Source organism: Cimex lectularius, unplaced genomic scaffold (assembly GCF_000648675.2).
Source record: "Cimex lectularius strain Harlan isolate CLEC.00 unplaced genomic scaffold, Clec_2.1 scaffold148, whole genome shotgun sequence".
In the NCBI taxonomy this organism is placed as follows: domain Eukaryota; kingdom Metazoa; phylum Arthropoda; class Insecta; order Hemiptera; family Cimicidae; genus Cimex; species Cimex lectularius.
The window spans coordinates 933,817-957,624 of record NW_019392849.1 but is presented as its reverse complement, the minus strand read 5'-3'; the positions used below and the strand labels follow the sequence as shown (position 1 = coordinate 957,624).

General features: G+C 33.6%; 1 protein-coding gene across 2 annotated transcripts in view; it reads left to right on the top strand.

The window, feature by feature from the left end:
- Positions 1-23,808, top strand: part of LOC106668960 (dopamine D2-like receptor) — a 291,887-nt gene that overhangs the window by 65,214 nt on the left and 202,865 nt on the right. The window lies entirely within an intron of this gene.

The following is a 23,808-nucleotide window of genomic DNA, read 5'->3' as shown; positions in this document are numbered from 1 at the left end:
ACAGTGCCATTTTTAATTCGAGAAAATTCTCTGGCATCACTGGACGAAATTTACCCTCTTTCACTACTCGTAACAAAGGTGTTCGATAGGATTTAAGTCGGGACGACGTGCTGGCCACGCCAAACATTAAATTGAAGCCCGTTCTAAGAAGTTACCTAGCTGTGTGGGGTCTTGCATAAAAATAAAACTGTCGCCAATTAGGGGCATATAAGGAACAACTTCTTCTGATAACACACATTCAATGTATGGCGCAGCAGTTAGGGAACCATAGATGAAGATCAAGTTTGTGCTACCTGCATAGAATGCCTGCCAAAACCGTAATACCCCCACCTTCATAGTGCCTCCAGGGTAAAAATTTTGCGGGGATATATCGTTGTCCTGTTTTTCTACAAACTCTCTCACGCCTGCCAGAAGACCTCATACAAAACCTTTACTCATCCGAATACAAGATTTTCGTACGGAGCTGTAGTAGTTTTTACCAGAGTTGTTATGCTCCTAGTCAGAGGTTATGAACCAGTGGCGAGCTTCTGAAAGCCTTCGCGTTACCTTGCTACTGATATTAACGTTTCTTATTTGCTGAAGCCGTTGCTAGATCTGAACAGCAAGAGAATATAGATTGTTCTGAGTCCATTCGAAGCAATAATTCTATTACCTTTCTGAGATGTCACAAGACGGCGAAATGGTCCACGCTTTGAGTACCTCCATTATCTTGTTAGCAATGAAAGATACTTCGGACAGAAATGATAAATAGTGGAGTGAGTAAGTTGTTTATCCGGAGTTCATCCTTACAGCTTATCATCAGGTTAATAATATTTATCACCAAGCCTGTTGACATGAATTATAAGAATGAACCCGCCGATCCTCGTCCAACGCGACGTTCCAATGAGAAGCTGGTTTTCAATGCCGCTCTACCTAATTATTATATTATTAAATACTCTAAGAAAATAATAATAAATTAGTAATTAATTGGTGTTTTTATTAATTAATTAATAAAAATAAAAATAAAAATGAGGTAAATCAAAATCTATTATGTTAACAATACAGTTAACTCCGTGTTCGATTTTACATTTTTTAATTTCAAATTTCTAATCCAATCTAGTTCTCTCACTTTACTGAAGCTGTGAAGCACTGTTGTATTTAAATTTAAATTTAAATTGTGTTTTGTTACATTTAGTTGGTCCTTAAATTTCGAAAATTTGTTTGCTTTAGGTAAGTGTTCTTTAATTCTCGTTTTAATTTCTCTACTGGTTTGTCCTGAACATTTAATATCGCAATCAGTATAATTAAGTTGCTAAACGCCGCTTTTTGCCAAATCAACTCAATAAAAGATCAAAACTTTGGCACGAAAAGAAAATGTTTTTCTGAAACCTACATCACACCCGACCGCATCTCACGATTTCTGAATAATTATCGATTAACGGTCACTAATCTCTACACACGCTACCTTTAGGTTTTGAGAGGATGTTTCTAAGAGAACACGTACTTTTAAAAGCTACTGTATAACGTTATCATTTAAAAATTTTACTTACTTTTTCTGCTAGTTCACCAAAATGATTAATTTTTGTGGGGTGGCTGAGTACTATTGTTGCTTCTTTTAAAGTTAATTTTATATTCTTTTAATTAGCAACCCGTCAATCTATATGTCTTGGTATCCATTGTTTTTAGAAAAGTTTTAAAAGATTGTATTTTTTTTTTATATTTAGCACATGTTAAATGAAGTTTTAACGTACCGTCTATGTGCCAAATGAAACCTGAATCATTTTGAGTCCATGGGTGAGAAGAATCCGCTGGTATCATGGTGGGTGTAGTTGTGGGTTTTCTGTATACGTCTATTTCGATTTGATTGTTTAATTGGACATATTTAAGCCTAACACGTTTACACAGCCATCTTTACTAATTTCCAACGTAAAATTTAAATTACGGTGTAAGCAATTAATTAATAATGATACCTAACCAACAATTCAGTTTTCCTGGGAATTTCATTTGTTGCCGAGAAAAAAATTGATTACATGACATTTGAAAAATGGCAAAAAGGAGGGAAAATTCAAAAGGTGTTGTTGAGATGGGAAGTTAGTTGTCAGTCCGAGTGGATCGAGGTCACGATAGCTCAAGTGGTAGAGCAGCGGTGTATCTAGCCGAAGATCGTGGGTTCGAATCCCGCTAGTGCCCATTGACTTTTTTATCTCGACTGAAAACCTTAATTAATTGTAAGATATTAATTGGTCAAGCGGACCACGAAACTAGTGAATTTCCTGGGAATGTTAAGCACCCACATAGGCTTGACTTCTTTCTCACAATGCAGCTCGAACGAATTTCAAATTTAAAAATGACACCATTTAACAAATCAAACCACCAGAACGTTAGCAAGAAGCTTTATAAAAAAAGCAACAAAGAATTTTCGTAAATGAAATTATCGTACTTTTATATATATATATTATATATTATACATAAAAAATTTAAATTTACAAAAAATTTATTGGTAAAATGGAAGTAAAGTGTATTACTTTGATACTGTGACAAAAACGAATTTAGTATAAACTTATGTATTGAACAATTTCAATTATTTAAGAAATTTAATTGCTGTATTTATACTTTTAAATTGTATAAATAAATACAATTTTGTCAATTTTATGCGGTAAAATTTAATAAATACTTAACATTCTCTTATATTCTCTACAGTCGTTAAGATTCTTTTCCCCAGGCAGTAAACAATAGAGGGGTGCCAATCCTCTCTCGATTTATTTTTACGACTCCGTCCCTTTGTAATCCGTGCTACCGGCCACTAATTGCCGGCAGGAACTAAGCTGTTCTAATTAAAATCATTAAAGTTGCCCCGGGTCAATAGTGGTTGAAATTGATTACAGGTGCCTTTGGGACGATTTGATGCGGGTAAATAACCCAAGAGCCGTTTCGCTATTTAGCATTTAAATGAGCACCGCTTCAACGAACTTATTACAATTACAAAATCAGCCATTCGCCTATCACGACTGGTCCGTTTGTTTTCCGTTTTATAATTTGTCCTCCGTGTTATCCACATGTCTACTGCTTGATGAAACATTGTCAAATTTTATTAATTTTTGGCTGTAATAGTCTTCTACATTGCAATATTACGTACTATAATTTTTTGAAGTAGTGAGGAGAAATCAAGAATGAAGTATTTTAGAAAAACAACTTTTTCATTTTTTGCCGCGTTTCTACCCTTATTCGGGTCATCTTCAGGGCCCGGGTGAATTACATAACATATGATAATTGTAAAAAAATAATTATAGAATACAGATGTACTGTAAATTTTGAACCAAATATTTAATGCTCACAAAAAGTGTGGTACTATTCTTGTGGTGTCATGATAGTTTTGTGTAAAATTGTTGTGATTAATTGTAATTATTTTTTTTACGAGGGTTCGCAACAGCAGCCTCATGTTGCCGGTGTTTTTGAAAAAAAAAGCCAATTTGTAAGTATGTCGGGTTCGAATACAGGGCCGCAGGATTCGAACACGGGACCTTTACCTTACAGTGATGAGCGCCGTGTCAACGCCTAAAACGTTGCGGCCACCGACGCCCGCAATTGTAATTATAACTATTTGTGTGGTGTTTAGTGACCGTTTGTCAATGATTATTTGGAGATCGTGAGATGCGGTCTGGTCTGACGAAGATTTTAGAAAACATTTTCTTTATCCTGCCCTCGTTTCGAGCTTTATTGAGATCATCTTCAGAGCTCAAAGTGTTTGTTTTCTTTGTAGATGTGTCATTCTTGTGTGTCGTGTTGAGAGAATACGTTCGCCCGATAAAGAAAATGTTTTTCTAAAACCCATGTCACACCAGAAAGCATCTCACAATCTCTAAATAATCATTATAACTATTTTTGTAATTCCATACTTTATAATTTTTATTGAAAAACATAAAACGAACAAAAAATACTTTAGCTATTACAATGGTTGAAATGCAGTTTTGAAAACCATTAACAGTAGATAATCGTCTTAAAAAATTATGTGATATGATCCGTCTTTCAGTATCTACAAATAATGAAATATATCCAAATAAGATTATTCAATGGAAAAACACCGAAACTCCGCTGTTTATATAACCTGTACAGCAGGGAACCAGAATTCAAATAAGGGTGGAAGGAAAAAAGTCCCTCTTCCAAAAATCGATATAAGATACAGGTGTGTGTGGTATTTAGTGACGGTTAGTTAATGTTTATTTGGAGATGGTGAGATGGTCTGGTGTGACGTTCAGGAAGAAGATGATCTCAATAAAGATCACAACGTTGGCACGATAAAGTGAAAATGTTTTCCTAAACCTATGACCGCACCTCACGATGTCCAAAAAATCATAATATACGGATTGAGTGTAAATTCTATGCCCATCAACATTTTTTGATTAGGGCGTTTTTGGAAAAAACACCGATACAAGTAAACGGTTATTTTATTCTGTATTAGAACGAAAACTCTTAGACTGTGGTTATTCATATTTTACCAGCAACAGAATACACATTAACAGTTAGAGCGATCATAAAATTGTGCTGATAAAGGCGAGTAATGAGCGAGTTATTCACAGCTCTACTTGAAACAAAAACGGCTTTCGTTTAGGTAAAAAATTTTTACAAAGCAACCTGGTAAATTTCCAGCTTTAGAAGAAATGACTTACAGCACGCTACAGAACAAGCTTTCTTAAGCTGATTTTTTTTTTGAAGTTTACAAAAAACTAAGTAGACATGATAAACCCTTAGATCGATAGTTTGAACATAGTTCAGAAAATACATTTTATTCTAGTTACGACTTTACTGACATTTTACCTAAGTTAAAAATTGTTATAAATCGCCCAAACAACACCCGGTCAATATATAATTATGAATTCTTCTATTAAAACGATAAAGCGTATTTTTTTCATATTGTCATATTAATAATGATGTACATGTAATTTGGATATAACGAAATATTTATTTTACAAACAATTAAAACTGCGAAATTTCATAAAGGATTGGGAAAAATGTGTTAAATTCTCAGCATACATCATTGTTCTTGTGATGTTTCTCCGTGCCTCCTCGAGGATGATGGAACTGTAATTTGGACGTACAGATCATTTTGTTCTGCCTTTCCTTATTAGTTTGGCATGTCAGACGTGTATCAGCATTAAGCTATCTTCACTGTTGCCCATGGCTTTTATTGCACAACATAACATTACACAAGTCTCATATAATTTTGTTTCTGGGTGGCAATTTTGTAAGTTGGAGTTTGTGATTTGTTACTGGAATGCTTGATTAAAGTACATCTTTTTTAGTGTAGCATTAGTTTTTTCTCATTCTTTGATGAGAGAGCAGTGTTGGATCTTGAAAATGTTCCTAAAGTAAAGACGTTGTTCGCAGGAGATTGACTTAAAATTTAATTCCCTAATTTCGTGGTCCGCTTGATCAATTAATATTGATGTATGACCATGATGTATGATGTATGACCAATTAGTTAAGGTTTTTAGTTGAGATAAAAAAGTCAATGGCACGAGCGGGATTCGAACCCAGGATCTTCGGCTTGATACGCCGCTGCTCTACTACTTGAGCTATCGTGATTTCGATCCACTCGGACACTAACTTCCCATCTCAACGCCACCTTTTGAATTTTCCCTCCTTTTTGCCATTTTTCAAATGTCGTGTAATCGGATTGGATTCTCGACGACAAATGAAATGGCCNAGTGGATCGAGGTCACGATAGCTCAAGTGGTAGAGCAGCGGCGTATCTAGCCGAAGATCGTGGGTTCGAATCCCGCTCGTGCCATTGACTTTTTTATCTCAACAAAAAACCTTAATTAATTAAAATTTAATAGTGAGTCCCCATACACTCTTGTTTTTCCTATGATCTCGCAAATATTAAACACATATTTTTGTAGAAGTTTAAATATATTTTTTTAATATTTAAAATAAGCTGTTTTTTTTTTATTAGAAATGAAAAGTATGTAACTTTTGTTGTCTATTAAATGTTGATAAATTTGTTTAATTAGTATCGTAAAAACGCACTTGATCTGTTTGTATTCAGGTTCGATTAAGATCTCTGGGGCTCAGTTTTCTAATACAATTTACGAGGAGGAAGCGTAACGCATTTTTTAGAAATACGTTGAGGACATACTAGAATTCCTAGACATCAACATCATCTGTCATGATCAACATCACTGCAGCAATCTAAACCACATACAGACAGACGTGGCCTACTTATTCAAAATCATATCACACAATAATGGTTACAACACAAGTATAGAAACAAAGCTATGCTACAAAATGTTAGCATATCGGTTACCGCAGTAGGATAGGTAGATTATATGAGACAATGAATAAATCACTATTAATAAATTATTACATAATTGAATTGCACACCACTCATGTAAATTGTGATTGGTTCGAATGAAAAAGCTTGATATAAAATAGGAAAGTGTAAGAGAATCAACATTCTTCGTTTTGGGGTTAGTTTGTTTCCCACCTACTTCAAACTGTTTTGACACTTTGAATCCAATCTGGTTAGATTTATTCTACATCACCTGCCTGTTCCTTTTGTAAGGATTAGTTCATTTAGGATTATACAGATTATTTTATCACTTGCTTGATGTCTGCTTGTATCATACAAAAACGTTAGGATTTGATGGTGTTTTCTCCAATAATCCTTTCCCGCATTTTGTAGGTTTATTAACAGAAAGATGGAATACTCGTGAAATCCCAAATGTCAAATCTGTCAAAATCGAGAAAAAAGAGTCCAAAATAATTTAACTTTTTGTAAAATTATACCATTCAACCGGTTATCCGAGGAATTTCAACATTTTAACAATTTTTAAGCCAATAATTTGTTGGATTCATGAGGAGTGGTCAAGAAACCTCTTCTGGACCGCTCCTCACGAATGTAACTATTAAACAACCGGTCACTAAAAAGAACACATTTTAGACGAATTTTTTAAACAGATTAATTGATTTTGTTGAATCCGACCGTATTAAAAAGTTTGGCAATATTTTTTACATTCTTTTTCGGTTGTTGACTTTTTATATTTCTTGGGGTTCTCTTCAGGAACTAGGGAACCATCAAACTCACTTTCTTTTCACTGATATCAATCGCGGTTTGAAAAAGAAAACGAGACTGATGTGGGGAGGCTGATGATCCCGAAATCACTATCAATAAAAAGAAAATTGGTTTGATGGTTGTCTAATTTTCATTATTTTGTTTCAGTTTTTCGAGAAATCAAAAGATATTTGTTAATTCTAAATGCTATTATATGTTGAAATTAAATAATATAGAATAGTTTATACAGTTAAGATATTTATAATCTTTTTCATAGATATACAAAACCATTAAAAAATGCCCGTAATTCAAAAAATTAACATTAGAATTTAGTTATTTCATCTTTTTATTAGGTATTAAGGTATTGATTGAGATAAAAAGTCAGTGTGCGGGATTCGAACCCACGCCGCTGCTCTACCACTTGAGCTATCGTGACTTCGACCCACTCGGACACCACCTCCCCATCTTAACTTACAACCTTTCGAATTTTTCCCTCTTTTTGCCATTTTTCAAAATTGGAACAGTTGTAGGTTTTGATGGCGAGTTGGTGTCCAAGTGATGGAAGTCACGATAGCTCAAGTGGTAGAGCAGCGGCATATTTAGCAGAAAGATCATGGGTTCGAATCCCGCACGTGACACTGACTTTTTAATTTCGACCAAAACCTTACATAAAAAGATTAAGTAATTGAAAGAAGTAATTTATCAGTAATTTGATCAATAGACCACTAAATATAATGAATTTAATACGAATTTAGAACAATTTTACATAGTGTTAAACCTAATTTTGCTCGACATTTTAACAAATAAACCAGTTATGCAGCACAATTTTGTTTCCTAACTAAAAACAGTTACATTCAATATGAAATAATAAATGGTAGATGTCCTGAATTGGTGTGTAAACACAAATTGCTATGTTAATTATGTTTGTATTTGCCGATCTATATGCTAATTGCTCTAATCACTTCTGTTTATATTGTTAATACAGAGATTTAACATAAACCCCTGAAGTTTTAAGGTGCTAAATAAAACGTTAAGACAAATAACATCAGCCATACGATCCATTTTGTTTACTTCACATTTCGCTATCTTCGAGCTAATTTTATTATTCTTTCATCCGTAACATGTCATCCTTTTGAGAGATGGACTCGTAATTGATCAACGTGGTTTATTTAATCTTAGAGGAAATCAGTTTTTTATGCGAATTTTCTTTGAGAGGAAAAATACTACTGGCTCTCTGACATTCATGTGAAACGATTTCCAAGTATACTAATTTTTGTACGATCTGATGTGAAATTTAATTACAAAAAGGACTATTTTAAAAACCTAATTTTAAACGCTTTAATTACGACAATTATTAAGGAACAAATATTCTGAAAAGCATATTTAAAATTAAAACAACTAACAACACAAACAAACAGCGTGGAAGGCAGAACAGCACATTTTCTGATCAAGGAAGAAGCGGCAGTGTCTACAGGGGGCGTTGCAGGTAGATAGGATTTATTTGGCTTAAAGCCAGGAATCTTTGATGAAAGGAAAGGAAAACTACAGCTTTCCTCCGGGATTTGTTGACTATTTACGATATAATGAGGCCTTTGATGAGAAAATGAATAATATATTTTACGTCTGAAGAGGCCCGGAAAGAGAAGTGGAAGGGAATCCGTAATTTTACTGTTCATACTATTTTTACTTTTTATTAAAACCCTCCATTTCTATCATGTGATATATTTATTCAGATATCGATTAACGGTCACTAATCTCTACACATGTGATATATATTTCATCGTTCTTCCCATTTTGTAGCATTGTAAAGAAAATATAGATGTGAAAAATTGAGAAAAATTTAAAAAAATGAAAAACCTATTATAGCCTCAAGTCGAAAAATACAAATTACATTTATATTTTAAATTTAAATTTTTAAAGCTTAAAAAGGTTAATTTAATAAAATATGAAATAGTTTATTTGACGGTAGAAAAATGGGTCAAGATATTTTGTCACGTTTTTTTCACATTAAATTGATATTATTGCTAAAGGCGTGAGACTTTGGGTACAAATTAAGCTTGAAAAATTTTCAGGCTTCCAGTAGTTCACGATTCTTAATATAATACTGATAAAAAGACAATGATAAGTTAGTAGCAAAACTCGCAATGATTCAAAAGCATTCAAAATCACTTTAGACGTAGACGGAAATTGGAAAAATTCTAGTTTGAATATTTTGTTCAACCCTCCTGTTCAATGTTATAAATTATGTATAAGCTTTCGGTATAAAAATATTCCCCGATTATTATAATTCCGAGAGTTTTTTTAAAAGCGTTCTCAGATAGGCCTGAATCTCGATAACGAAAGATTGCATGAATAAATGAGGATAACTGCCGACTCGTGGGATAATCACGTAGACGCAATGTTTTTCGACTGAGCCCTCCTTCCGTTGGGTCAAGTATTGAATTATGCAGGGTATTACAAGGAGGCGAGTCTTGTACGGCCCAGTCCTACAACCTCCCGTTCAAGGGCGGAATTGCTTAAAGCTCCGTATTCGCAGACCGATACGGCAGTCCAGCTTATAATTATTTTCAATCAATATCGCAACTGTAGGGCACTGATTAAATACACAAGTAAAAAAAGTGATTCTTACTAACTGGATTATTGACCTAATTTATTGAATATCAAACAAAAGTTGATATACAATCAAAGAAATAAAACACTACGCACACGCATTTATTAATAATTATTAATTAATAATAATTAATAATAATTTTATTTTCTAAAATATCCATGAATAAAGGTTAATACGTCAATCGTAAAAATGATTTGCACGTGTCACGTTCAGATTTAAATGAACCGCCATGCCCCTCCACACACTCAAACAGTGAAAGGAGTAGGGGTCAAGAAAGGGCTATTTTTTCAAGTCCTAGAAACAGATCCCTTTCTGGCTTGTGTGGGTAAACAGCTATTTTTGGTACAAAGAAAAATTTGGTGTGCACACTATTCAAGTGAGTTAATTTTTATTTCTTTGATGTCAAAATAAAAAATAATAATTGTAATTTAGTTTTAAAATGGTATATATTTTTATAAAGAAAAATAAAAGAAATAATATTTCATTTTAAAAGTTGTGTTAATATTGTAATTGTATTTTCTATTTTGGTGGTCAAAATTTTAATAATAATAATAATAATAGATTCAAATTTAACAAACATTTGGTGTCGTATTTACTTTGGTTTAAATGAAATATAAAAGGTGCCTGATCGATAAATGAAATAATTGTAGTCAGGTCCGATCGTAGAAAACCTCTGGGACCTTGTTTTCGGTTTTTCGAATTCAGGGTTGGGCCCAACAAAAAAGAAGAAGAGACACGCTATATCACATACGTGAACACATGTTGTTTACCTTTATATGTGTTACTAATCTTCTTACACTCTTTTTTTTTTGCCTTATAATCTTTGCATATTAGCCATGACGAATTCTTATATATGTTGTTCAAATTGGGGGTTATCGGGAAAAAAGGGCCAGAGGCGACGGTGGGAATCGAACCCACGACCGCGGCGTGAGAGTCTCTCATGCTAACCACTCAGCTACCGCGGTACACTCTTTAGATAAAAAATGAAGATAATCAGGTCAATTTTATCTTTCCAGAGCCAACTTATCTAGTGAGTTAAGTGGTTTATTAATATTGTTATATCAACTTAAAAACTTAATTAATTGAATGATATTAATTGGTCAAGCGGACCACGAAAAATAGTGAATTTAATGGTTTATTAATTTGTTTTCTTTGGTAAAGCAATAATTTTGAGTAAAAAAATGTTTTATCATTAAAAAATCACGAAGATATCGCCCGCGCAGATGTTTCGTTTAACGAGACCTACAGCGGTTTAAGGCCACGATCGTTTTATTGTTCTAGTACAATAGCTTTGAACTTCAAATTTTGAAAGACAAAGTTCAGCGGGCTCAGGCAGGCTTCAGCTGCCTTTTCATCTATGATCCAGTACTGACGGGCTGATATAGAGAAATAATAATCTTTTTGGAAAAAAAAATTAAGGAATTTACCACATGCTATGTCTTCTGGAATGTCATTATAGTTTTCTTTTAGTGATTCCACCGAGGCTTTACTCCAAGATATTTTTCCTCATGTTTTTCAAGCAATTTCAAAATCAAATGGAGGAAACTTCGTCAGTGACTTCGTTTTCCTCCTCAATTCCGTCATCTACTCGAGACGTGCAGCTGCAACTATTTACATACCAAAATGCACAACCCCTCCATTCATCTCAACGATGCGAATTATTATTCCAAAAAATATAACAATTAAACCCCTTTGATTTTTCTAATATTTTTGCGTAGATTTAAGCATAATAAGATTGTAATCAATCTTTTGGAATAATGAGTGTAAACAGACATTTTCAGACTCCTAGCTCTACTTTTTTTTTATTACAAAATTTGAGAATATTTATTACAATAGCTTTGAACTTCATATTTTGAAAGACAGAGTTCAGCAGGCCCGGGCTCGCTTAAAAATTGCGGGAGCTCGAAAAAGGATGTATAAGAGAGGTTGTTGTCTCGTGTGAGTTCTCGTAACCATCCCTAACCACCCCGAGCCTGCTGAACTCTGTCTTTCAAAATTTGAAGTTCAAAGCTATTGTATTAGCCGTTACTGCACTACCGTAACCGTCATTTAACGACTTCCTAGGGTAGTCTACCCAAACGGTAATGTAAGTGTGACAACAGTCAGAAGGCTTCTTGGTATAGTCTAGTCTCAAGGTCTCTACTACTGGGCATCGAGAAGACAATTATTCGCAAATCAGTATGACACTTGGTCATTTAGAGGCTGCTCTCTTCACATAGGAGTGCCGGAATGCATTGCGGCAATAAGAATACCGGGATCATGTACAGAAAAGACTTTAAAAACTCTTTGTTTTATGTCATGCTTGATTTACAACCATTTCGAAAAGTGTCAGTTATGGTATGAAGTGTAATAAACAACATCCTTGCCCATACGAAACTGATAAACGTACAGAATGGATCTTTAACACCACTAATGTACATCGAAAACGTTTTACTGGATGCTGTGGTCCCATTCGTTTTATTTATTGGGGACAATTTTATGTTAATGCATGCTAATGCTCGACGCATGTAGCTCGAGTTGTCACCCATTACTTGGATGATGTAAGGATTACTACAATGAATTGGCCAACAAGATCAACTAGGTAGTAAATTGTTAGTTTCATTTTAGTCTAACACTAAATGATTTTCAGGTGTTTCGGTCAATTTTCTGTCAGACCAAATTTTGTTAAAATTTATGAATATTAGATCTCGTTCAATTTTGTTAGCATCCTAGCATATAAATAATAGGTTTACATAAGAAAAAAATAAGAACATATGTAAAATAAAAATGCATATAGTTTGAAATAAACAACAATTAATTAGGTGTATTAATGACAGATAAATTAAACATTAACGGCCCGTATTTATTTGTTTTCAAAATTTTATATTTAAACATTACCTACTTTTTGAAAAGAACTTTTGCATTCCAAAATTGATAATATTCATATGACTAATTAATAATTTTTTACGATACAATGAGATTCCGGACCATATCATCAAATAAGACTCAATAATCCGTATGGTCATGAAGTTTATGGATGTAGAAAATAAGATCGGAGAAATGATACATTTCAGGTTTTAATGCTTTTGTGGATAAAAAACAACAGCTTTTTGATGAACAAATGGTGCATCGGTATAGCTCTTGAAGAATATTTATTATGAATTTAGCGCTAGTTTTTATTTATTTATTTTTTTTCACGAGGGTTCACAACAGCAGAGGTCATATAAACCCTCGGGGTGCCGGTGTTTTTTGAAAAAAAGCCCATTTGTAAGTATGTCGGGTTCGAATGCAGGACCGCTGGATTCGAACCCGGGACCTTTACCTTACAGTGATGAGCGCCGTGTCAACGTCTAAACCGTTGCGCTCTCCGACGCCTCTTCTGAAGCTTATTTTTAAGGTTAACATATGTTCAATATAACATATGTTGCGGCCACCGACACCCCTTTAGTGCTAGTGAAAATATAATTTATAGTAGAGTGATTTTATATTTAGTAAATTAATGGGCGCTAACACAGTCACAAAAAGCGCTTATTTACAGTTTTAAGCATTATTATGTTGAAATAAAAATATATGTTTAACTGGCCTGAAACTCACATATCTTTTTATGTAGGTAGTTTTATGAAAGGGCAGGGAAGTGCTCATGGCTTCAATATTAACTTTAGAGTATGTGAAGCTAAATGAAGCGATAAATTAATTGAATTTTGGTGTCTCGTTGACTATAATTTTTAGTTTAATTTAAGTGTGAAGTAAGCGCTTTCAGTACTTCCTAACGGACATTGCTGACTAACATAGAGTTCAGTACCGTCATTATAGTTTACTGTTGTCAATAAAAAAGCGCATAAAATATTTAAATTTCAACCTCAATCAAACCGAAAGTATTCGACAAGAATAAAAATGTATGGACAAATGATGTTTGTAGTTCGACCTGCAGATAATCAATGTAGAGTTCAATATCTTCTTTAAGGTCTTTACTAGATGAAAGAAAGACAAAAGAGTTGGGATCACCAAGCTTTCGGCAACATTATGTTGCCATCATCAGGGCCTATTTATTAAGAAAAATATACATAATTAATATAAATTTAACAATCAACAATCAAACCAACAATGCATACTTTCCCAAGAGAGAAGAGAAAAAATTCTCATCGGAAAAACTAAGGAAAAATTGCTTTGGTTTAGGTTATGAAGCACATGGCCAGCATTCAATTATACATGGTGAACAAGACATCTATGTAAAGTAATGAGTAATTATTCCTATTAACAATTGACGAAAACAATAATTTATATATATAATAACATTTTTTTTTAAATAAATTACCTCATTAATAATTCACACAATTACAAATCCAACTGTTTTTGTTCTTACTAGCTATTTTTGACATTAAAACCATGTTATCACAGAGTATTATATTAATGACTAGAATTTACAGCTTGTTTTAAATTATATGTACAAAGGATTAAAATTAAGATAAGCACACGACACAACGTCGTCTCACCTAAGGTTGGACTGATACAGTTAGTGAAGGCTACCAGGCTCTGTGCACTCCTCATTATGCGCCCTCCAACGGTCGCCACCTTTTTTCCGTTTTTTATAAATTTCCAATAATCCCGCAAATGTTGAGATGGAACCTAGTTCGTCACCATTTAAATTGCAGGCACTCCTCGTTAAATGGATGTATAACTTTTCCAACAGGAGTCTTCTCTCAAAGCCGACCTCTCGACCCAAGATCTCCGGGGAGTCCAACTTGAAAAAATGACCATTCTTTGTAGCATGGGAGGACAACACTGGGGTCAACTTTTTATGAATACAATCCAATCTGTGTTGGTTCATTCTAATGTGAACTTTTTGCTTTGTTTGTCCAACATATTGAGCATCGCAACCACCACAGGACACCCTATAAACCACATTAGATCGTGTGCCAATAGGCTCTTTAGACTTTAAAACGGTATGAAGACAAGAGAGATTATTTTTGTATTTATAAGCAATTTTTACATTTATTTTATTAAGCATTAATTTTTTAATTCTCTGAGTCAAACCGGGAATGTAGGTGATTGACCTGTACAGTTTTGACCTGTATAAAAATAAGTAACTCAAACAATTACATAAATAAATAAAGGTGTTTTAACGTACTTTCGTAGCGTGAATAGAAAAGTTTATTCCCAATTACCCTGAGGAATATCGAGTAATCTGAGTTAATCAGACTATCGTGTTTTTGCTGGTTGCTGTTTTTATGCGTATTTTTGTTTGGTATTTCTGTTGTTTTGTCTACAATTGACGTAGGGTTGAGGTACAGAGATGATATCACTAGTACACAATAAAGAGTTGGTCACCTTTACAATGGCATATATCAGCATAATTTTCCTGGAAGAACAGATAAAGAAATCAGTATGATTAAACACGAAAAAAGACAGAAAAAGAAATTAAAAAAGCAGGATAGCAATGACCAATGTACTGTGTTTGCCCTTAACAAAGTAAATAAAATTTACTAAAAAAATCAATAAAGTATGCAAAAAGTTTGATGTGATAAAAATTTAGAGCTAAATATTTCATTATTATAATTTTGTTCAGGCAAAAACTTGTGGGTTGAAAGCGTGTTTTTAAAAATTAATGTACAATTGAAAATATTTATTGGTTTGATGAACAAGTTCTAATTTTATCATTTAATGAAACTAGGTCACTTACTGGGTCTGTCTACACTCGCGAGTTTTTGATGTTACGCAAACGAGTTTCGGCTTTGCGCCATTTAATACAAAAATATTGAAAACAAATGACAAAAAGTATAAAGCCCTAAAATCACTAATTTTTCATGTTTGCTATTTTTCAAGGATACTTTCCAAAAACACATTCAAATGTTTGTCCAATAGTTTCATGCAGATAATCAGGAAGTTCAAACGGATGTGGCCCTTTCGATCAAGTAAACACTAAACCAGTGCCTGTTCAATAGTTGATTAATCTTTACCTTTTAGGACCCTGGGGTATAAAGAGAAACACATAAATACGTGCAGTTTGAGGGATAATTAAATCGTTACCTATCATTTAGATCTTCTTACCTTAGCTGGTCGTCATCTTCAATGTCAACATTGACCAATCTCACAATTGAACTTGCCATCGTATTGTAAAAAACTATGAGAGTATATGAAGGAATGCCGAAACACGTTTGATACCAGAAACCAGCGAGGAAAGATTAAAATGAACTACAATTAATTAAGGTTTTTAGTTGAGATAAAAAGTCAATGGCACGAGCGGGATTCGTTAGTGTCCGAGTGGATCGAGGTCACGATAGCTCAAGTGGTAGAGCAGCGGCGTATCTAGCCGAAGATCGTGGGTTCGAATCCCGCTCGTGCCATTCACTTTTTTATCTCAACTAAAAACCTTAATTAATTGTAATATATTAATTGGTCAAGCGGGCCACGAAATTAGGGAATTAAAATTAACGGTAAAATGTTTCACATGTGCACAAATGTGTGGAAAACATAAATTTTCAGAAGGGACATTTCGGAATATAAATTAACTATTTCAGTATTTAAAATAAGGTAATCTATCAAGGATGATCCGCAGATTGGCCAATTGTCAATTCTAATTTTATAAAAATATTTTCTCAAGTCTGGTAGGCGAATCCCTTTCCGTTTTTTTGTTATTTTAACTCACAGGGGTTCATTTTTTCTATATAAGGATTATCGTTTTTTTCCCCGACTTTTTAACTCGACCGCTAGGGATAGCCCGGTAAATCCTCGGCAAAACGTTTTCCCCATATTTTTTTCCGTTTGCCCAGTTGGCCCTGGGACCCTACGGATTCATCTCACATCGGCCACGTATCCCCGTTACCTATTATCCCCGCAACACGCCTTCGGACACATAACAAAAATATCCTCTCAGCCACGAAACAGGACCAACTAACGTGCCACATGGCCGAAACCAGAATTCAAATGAGTTTTTCTTTGCTAATTTCCCACATCCCCTGCTTTTAACGTCATCTGAACTGGAGATAATTGAAAACATTTACTTCGACTTGCTATTTTTTCTCGCACCAATTACTTCTGTTAAAATATCTAATTTATAAATTATTGTTTTATTTTATATTGCTTCTCCAAATTATTCTTTTCTAAATTATGCAAGATGCAAGTTAGTTGGACGTTTTACTATCCTTCGCAGTTCGATAGTAGTTCTGTAATTAAGACCTACTGTTAAATAATTTCGTAAAACTGAATATTGATTTATAATCTATACTTATAATTTAGCGTTATTCGGCATACATTTTAGTGTATGTTGTAGGTTGAGTTGGTTGGTGCTCGAGAGGAACAATTCACGATAACTCAAGTGGTAGAGCAGCGGCGTATTTAGCCGAGGGTCCGTGGGTTCGAATCCCGCTCGTGACACTGACTTTATTATCTCAACCAAAAACGTACATAAAAAGAATAATTAATTGAAAGAAGGAACTTGGTCCATTGACCACTAAAACATAAATGGATAAATTTTAATGTCTTGAAATTTGCCCAATTTATTTCTTTCAATGGAACTTTGGTTACAATAGTAGATTGCTTGTGCGTTCGTCATTTCGTGCTAGGCAAACTTTTTGTTAGATTTAGTAACAACATGCGTACAGAAAGACACTCGGGTCTCCTCCGAAACTACACGCAAATTCTGATTACAAGGCCGTGAATCTTTGTCTTGTCAGAAATAATCTTAGCCGCCAGGTGAAATGTGAAGACTTCGCTAATCCTCAGGGTAAAGTTCAAGCTGTTTTCAGGGGAACAAAAGCTTTAGGCATTTGAGCGCTCGGGCTAGGGGGGAGAAAATCGGAAAAGAATCTTTCCCTGCAACATTACTACGCGGCCAACTCAAACAAGGGAGCGACCAATTTAGGGTCAATGATTGGGTAAAAAGTTACTCATGGTAAATATTGGTTCTACGTGCATATAGAATTCAATTTGGAATGAACCACAGGTCAGAAAATGGTATAAGCTAATGAGGTTGACAAAGATAATGCTGGTACTAAAAGATGTCGCGACTCTTAAATAAGAAAAAAATCAAAATTGCCAACAAAATTTTTTTTAAAATTACTTTACAAAGATTATATTAATGTTTAATTTTCTTGGTTGACTGTGTCGTTTGAGTCATTTGAAGTGGCGTTCAGTAGGAACACTCCTTTAGCTGAAAGGAAGAAGATTTTCTTTTAAGGGTTCGCACTAATAGTTCTTGTACTAGGTTTATGGTAAATGATAGATAAGGTTTTGATTAGTTTCTAGGGATGTGAAGGTCGTTATGAATAATATAATTCTGAACATTAAATGTGGCATTTCGAATTTGACGGAGAATTTTAGACTTTATAGATCAAAATTGGAAATGGGAATCGTTGGTTAAACTCCACTAAGCTATAAATAAATCAGTTTTAAAAAAATGATAACATTTATCTCATCATGTCTGGATACCCTAAATGACGTTCTTAGTTACACGTGTGGATATGGTTATAATACCTGTAATAAAGGATTTGCTGTATGCCAAAAAAGTCCCAAATGCACAACCTTACGCACAGTTTGGTCGAATATTTCTTTTGTAAATTAAAAGTGTATTTTCAAGTCCAATTTGGATCGTTAGTGAAGTATTATTTCCAGTAATTTTTGAACGACGGTTTATTTCTCGTTTTTTTCCCCTTGTCTTGTGTGACGATCCTAAGTTAGTATTTTGTCCAGGATAAGTTCAAGAAAACACACAAAGCTGCGGTTGGTAGTGGAATTCTATTTGAGTTCAGTGAAGAAAAAATTTACTTGTACGCTTTTAAAAAGGTTTATTTTCATTTTCCATTTTATGAGCAGTGTGTGTCATTCAGATTTTGTTGTATGCGTCGCCTTTTTAATGAGAGGTCCAAATTAGATGTAGATCGCTGTATGAAGGCATGTGTTGAAATGTTAACATGATGAATACCTGAAGGGTATAATTAAAAAAGAAATGGGTAAAGAATGCTTCCCTGAGGAACATCTGCTCTAATGAGTTTAAAAGGTATAAATTCAGAAAAAGTATGATTTCAGTGTAAGTTAATACGTACGAAGTTTTCTTTAATTTCCAGTGAATTCCGAGTGCCATATTCGATGGAAGACTAAATCTAGAACGACACCCATGACATGTGTTGTTGTTCACATCAAGTGTATCGTATGCAACAAGACACACCTGTTGAATTATCGATTGAAATGAGCAGAACCTGAAATGATGATCGGGAATAACATATGCTTAGGATCGGAAAGTATTTGGATTTTTGAATTTAATTATTGAGTACTTCCATTGCAAATGAAAAATGTGTTGCTCTGAAAACAGCGTAGTATTTGTTTGTTTATATGATAAGTAAATAAACTTCTGCTGGAGGTGTTTTCTAATAGGTGTTTAAATTGATGTACAGATTGTTTTTAAATTCAATAATAAATTTGGAAGGAAAATGTTTTCAAAACTAAAATGTACAGATCCGTCTCAAAAAAAGTCCTATACTGTATATTCCATCCCATGTAAAAAAAAAGCTATTGATGTATTATAGTTAGAAAGAATAATACCTAGGTGAGAGAGTGAGACAACGCCGATAAAAGTGTTCTGACGTATGAAGACCAGAAAATGGTTTCTCCATTACCATAACACAAACCATGACATAAATTTTGATGAAGTGAAGGTTGTTGACATCTAAAAAGTCCTGGGCAGGAGATTTATACAGTAAGTTCTTTACATTTAAGCATATGTTGATTCATTGAATATAAGAAGCGACTTTAACAATCTTACCGTCATCTACAGTGGTTTGATTAGCCTTCTTTAATGTTAACTGTGTCAATTCTTAGTTCATCGGATTAACAGTGAATATATATNTCATATATATACATATGTTGATTAATAATGTCTAAACTTTCAACACCTTTAATCCCTAAGACAATATGGAGAAATTTAAATAATTGTGCATTTTTGTGTTAAAATTTGTATCTCTTTTTGTTTTGGGACCATTCATCTTTAAAAGTACATTTTTTTATTTTCTATTTAAAAAAATCATTGAATAATGTTTACACTTTTTCAGTATTATTGAAGAATTAACGGATATCTACATTATTTATCAGGATGCTAAATCCCAGAGATAAACATAATCTTCCGGCTTAACGTTTTCTTCGTTTTGATATACTCTAGGCGGGAATGAGGAAGCTGGAAGGGCTCTAGAAGGAGAAGTAAGACGGATGTCGGCCATTAAGAAAGGATCTAACTCTTCCTCTACGATTTGTCCAGGACGTTCCGAGAGTGTCCCTCAGGGCGTCGCCATACCACATGCCCAAGACTTGTCTCATTTACCACCTTTAACGTTCATTAGCAACTCACCCGGGAGAGCGGAGAGAACATTCACCCTCAAATAGCCCCAGGGTGGTAATTTATGGTGGGATCGGATCGCGGCGTTTTTTCCCAACTTTGGACAATCGATTTCAATATTATCCCGACTCAAACATGTTCCGCTGAAATGTAAAAAGGATATAAAATTTGAAATTAATTAAAAAAGATGATCTGTGTTTGTTTAAATGATCAAATAAAGAATAAGCATTAAAATAAATTACTGTCATAAACGTTGTGTATGAACTTTGTATATTTATGTTATCATCAATGGATTATACCCATTTTAATATTTGCAAATGTACAATTAAATATAAAAATATATAAAACATAGTTGCCGTCAATTAGTAAGGTTCCATGTTTATAAATTATGCCTAAAAGGACAAATCTGCAATAAACAACTTAAAATCAACTTCAATTAAAACAATAAAATAATAATAATGCGTTTTTTAGTGAATGGTTATTTAATAATTTGTTAGGATTTCGAGGAGTCAAAAAAGTTTCACCGTTCTTCACGACTTCAAAATGAAAAGAATAATAGTAATTAAAGTTTTGGTTGAGATAAAATAGTCAGTGTCACGAGCGGGATTCGAACTGCTCTACTACTTGAGCTATCGTGACTTCGATCCACTCGGGGAGTTGGTGTCGCAAATGGTTAGCGCAGCGGCGTATCGAGCGGAAAGTCGTGGGTTCGAATCCCGCTCGTGGCGCTGACTTTTTATCACTATCAAAACCTTAATTAATTGAAAATAATTTGTCTGGTTAAGCGGACTATGAAATCTAATGAAAAAATAATAATAAAGTACAACAAATTAATTTTTTATTGCAATACAACACCACATATATACATAATTATTCAGAAATCGTGCGATTGGTCACGATTTCTGAATAATTATCGATTAACGGTCACTAATCACCACACATATATACGTAGTTTTTTTATGTCCCACGTTATTATACTGGTTATTATATCCTGTCACCCTTGTGTCTCCCCTGTGTCTCACAAGAGAAAAACCTGCTCTTTTCTTTAGAAATATTTTTTCATGGTTTTCTATTTCTGGGGGGGGATGATTGTAACTGTTCTGGTGTTAAGTATTTCACCAATGTGTGGTGATTAGTGACGGTTAATCGATATTTATTTAGAAATCGTGAGATGCGGTCTGGTGTGATGTAGGTTTCAGAAAAACATTTTCTTTATCGTGCCAACGTTTCGATCTTTATTGAGATCATTTCAGGGCATCTCAATAAAGATCGAAACGTTGGCACGATAAAGAAAATGTTTTTTCTGAAACCTACATCACACCAGACCGCATCTCACGATTTCTAAATAAATATTTCACCAATTTTGAAGTAAGTCGGTTAAGAAACACAGAAAACAGCAGGTTTTATCATCTAATGCTACCATTTGTACATCTAATCAAACTGGTAGCGATAATTGTTATGTAATTCAGAATTTAATATAATTTATTGATATGTATCTTCATCGTATAGTTTTGATGTAGTCTTGTTATACACAATAATAATAGTTGATGTTGACAAAGCGTATGACGCAGCCGTCACTATGTAAAATGTCAACAATGATAATAGCAATAAGAAATAGAGTTTGAGCGAAGCATAAAAGACCGGGATCGCTTTGCGTGAACGAGAGACACAAATCGCCATGCTAATGCCCGCCGTTGTAAATCATCGGCGATGATGGAAGGCTGCCTGTTTAACCCGGGGCCTTGGTCTTCTACAGTGATTTACACTGGCGGATTCAATTCAGATACTGATTACATTGAATAATTTATGTTCCTCGGTAATAATTAAGTCGGATCAAATCTCAGCGGATGCCGGTCATCGGGCGAAAATTATATTTGACGAAGAAAGTGGTTATAAATTATAGTCAGAACATAAATCATAAAAATTAAATGCAATGAAATTTATTAAAACGAAATATAATTACTATATCTTATGTATAAAAATATTAATTAATTATTATTTAATTTATGATTTTTCCTTCTTGAAGGTGGGATAATAGGTCATCTCAAAAAAACCACAACCAGTTTTTATCCACAACGTTTCGGATTTAATTTAATCCTTCCTCAGGTGAGTTAACGTTAATAACCATTGCGTTAACTCACCTGAGGAAGGATTAAAATAAATCCGAAATGTTGTGGATAAAAACTGGTTATGGTTTTTTTGAGATGACCTATTATTATCCCACCTTCAAGAAGGAAAAATCATAAGTTATTATTTAATGTTTAATTTAATTTAATAGGTATCGCTATAAAGGCTCAAATAATGTTAATGTGGTTTCTGTACGCTCGATCAATATTATCCTATTATATATCATTTTCAATTCAAATATGACATTACCGCTTTTTATTATTTTTTTTCTTACATTACCATTTAGATGGAATCGGAACAGTTTCATTGAGAACCTTAATGTTTATTAAACCATCTTTCGAAAAAAAACCCGATGTTAGCCTTCGGCGATTCGATGTGAGAAATCAAAGTGTTTATATTTTATGACATTAATGAGAAAGAAAAAAATAAGGTGTTGATATATTTGAAAACAATTCACCTGTGATAAAACATGCATTCAACGGAATGAATTTTCTCTAAAACAAGGAAATATTTTTCATCGACTAGTACCGGGACATAATTATTGTTTTTAGCGATCACTTGTCAAGTGAAACGCTTAAGACAATTTAAATTTCTCGCCTTTCCTTTTACATTCAACGAAGTCAGTCATATATAATTAACTTTCCTGAAGATAGCAAACATGGTTACGATATTGTGAATTTCAATATCTTTTCCAACTACAGAAAAAATCAATAGTACTTATCACTTTTACTTTTTACTTATAACCACATATTTCCTATCGTTTTTTATATAAATATAAAGCCTCCTCACCTCGCCTTTTCGTAAAGTCTCATCAGCATTTTTCCTATCTTTGAACATTTCAAAAGCTTCTTTTACTTCGGTCACGTCATCGAATAGAGATTATATGCATAATCACAAATTTGGATTCGATGTGACATTCGACTATTCTCCAAGCACGACATTGCTATTTCCGTCGATATTGAGCTCAAGTAAAACTGCCCGTGTGTTTTCTTGAACATATTCCGGTCGTTTGGTGAGGGTGGAACCGGGGCTTATTATAAAAGCTGAGGTTCATTTTTCCTTTTATTCCATAACAAACCGATACTTCCATGAAACTTCCACTTCTATTTATTTAATTTTAACCGACATCTCTCAGCGAAGCTTGCTTTCGTACTTTACTCTTTCTTTAAAGCTGATTTCTCAATGCATTCCAAAAACATAACCTAGACGTATGCCGATGATAACGGCAATACTCTCCACAAATATTGACCTTGTTATTATCCTGGGACTTTGACTTCATCTATGGAGAATTAAACTAAACCTAGTGTTTCAAACTTAAAGAAAACATTCTCCAATGCGTCTATTTATATCGCACTCCAATTCCTCGTGTGAATGGGATTAGGAACGACTGAAAAATATCACAAACCATATAATACATGAACAAAAAATTTGTCAATATTACATTTAAATGAAATAATAAATGTAGTTGTAATATTATTAAGATTTGACAAAAACCTGTAATCGTATCTCCATACCTTCTCTGTTAGCTGACGAAATAAAAAAAATATTTTTTTTTACTCAATTCTAAAAAAAGCAAAATTTGTTTAATAGTGGCAAACGATTAAACAAGCAATCGTTTAAAATACAAAAAAAATAAGATTTGGGTTTTTATTAAAAAATATTGTTTTTATTTTTCAAAAACGACAAGAATTTCAATTTTTTGTTTAAATAATGTTAGTTTAGCTTTCCACCAGCCTT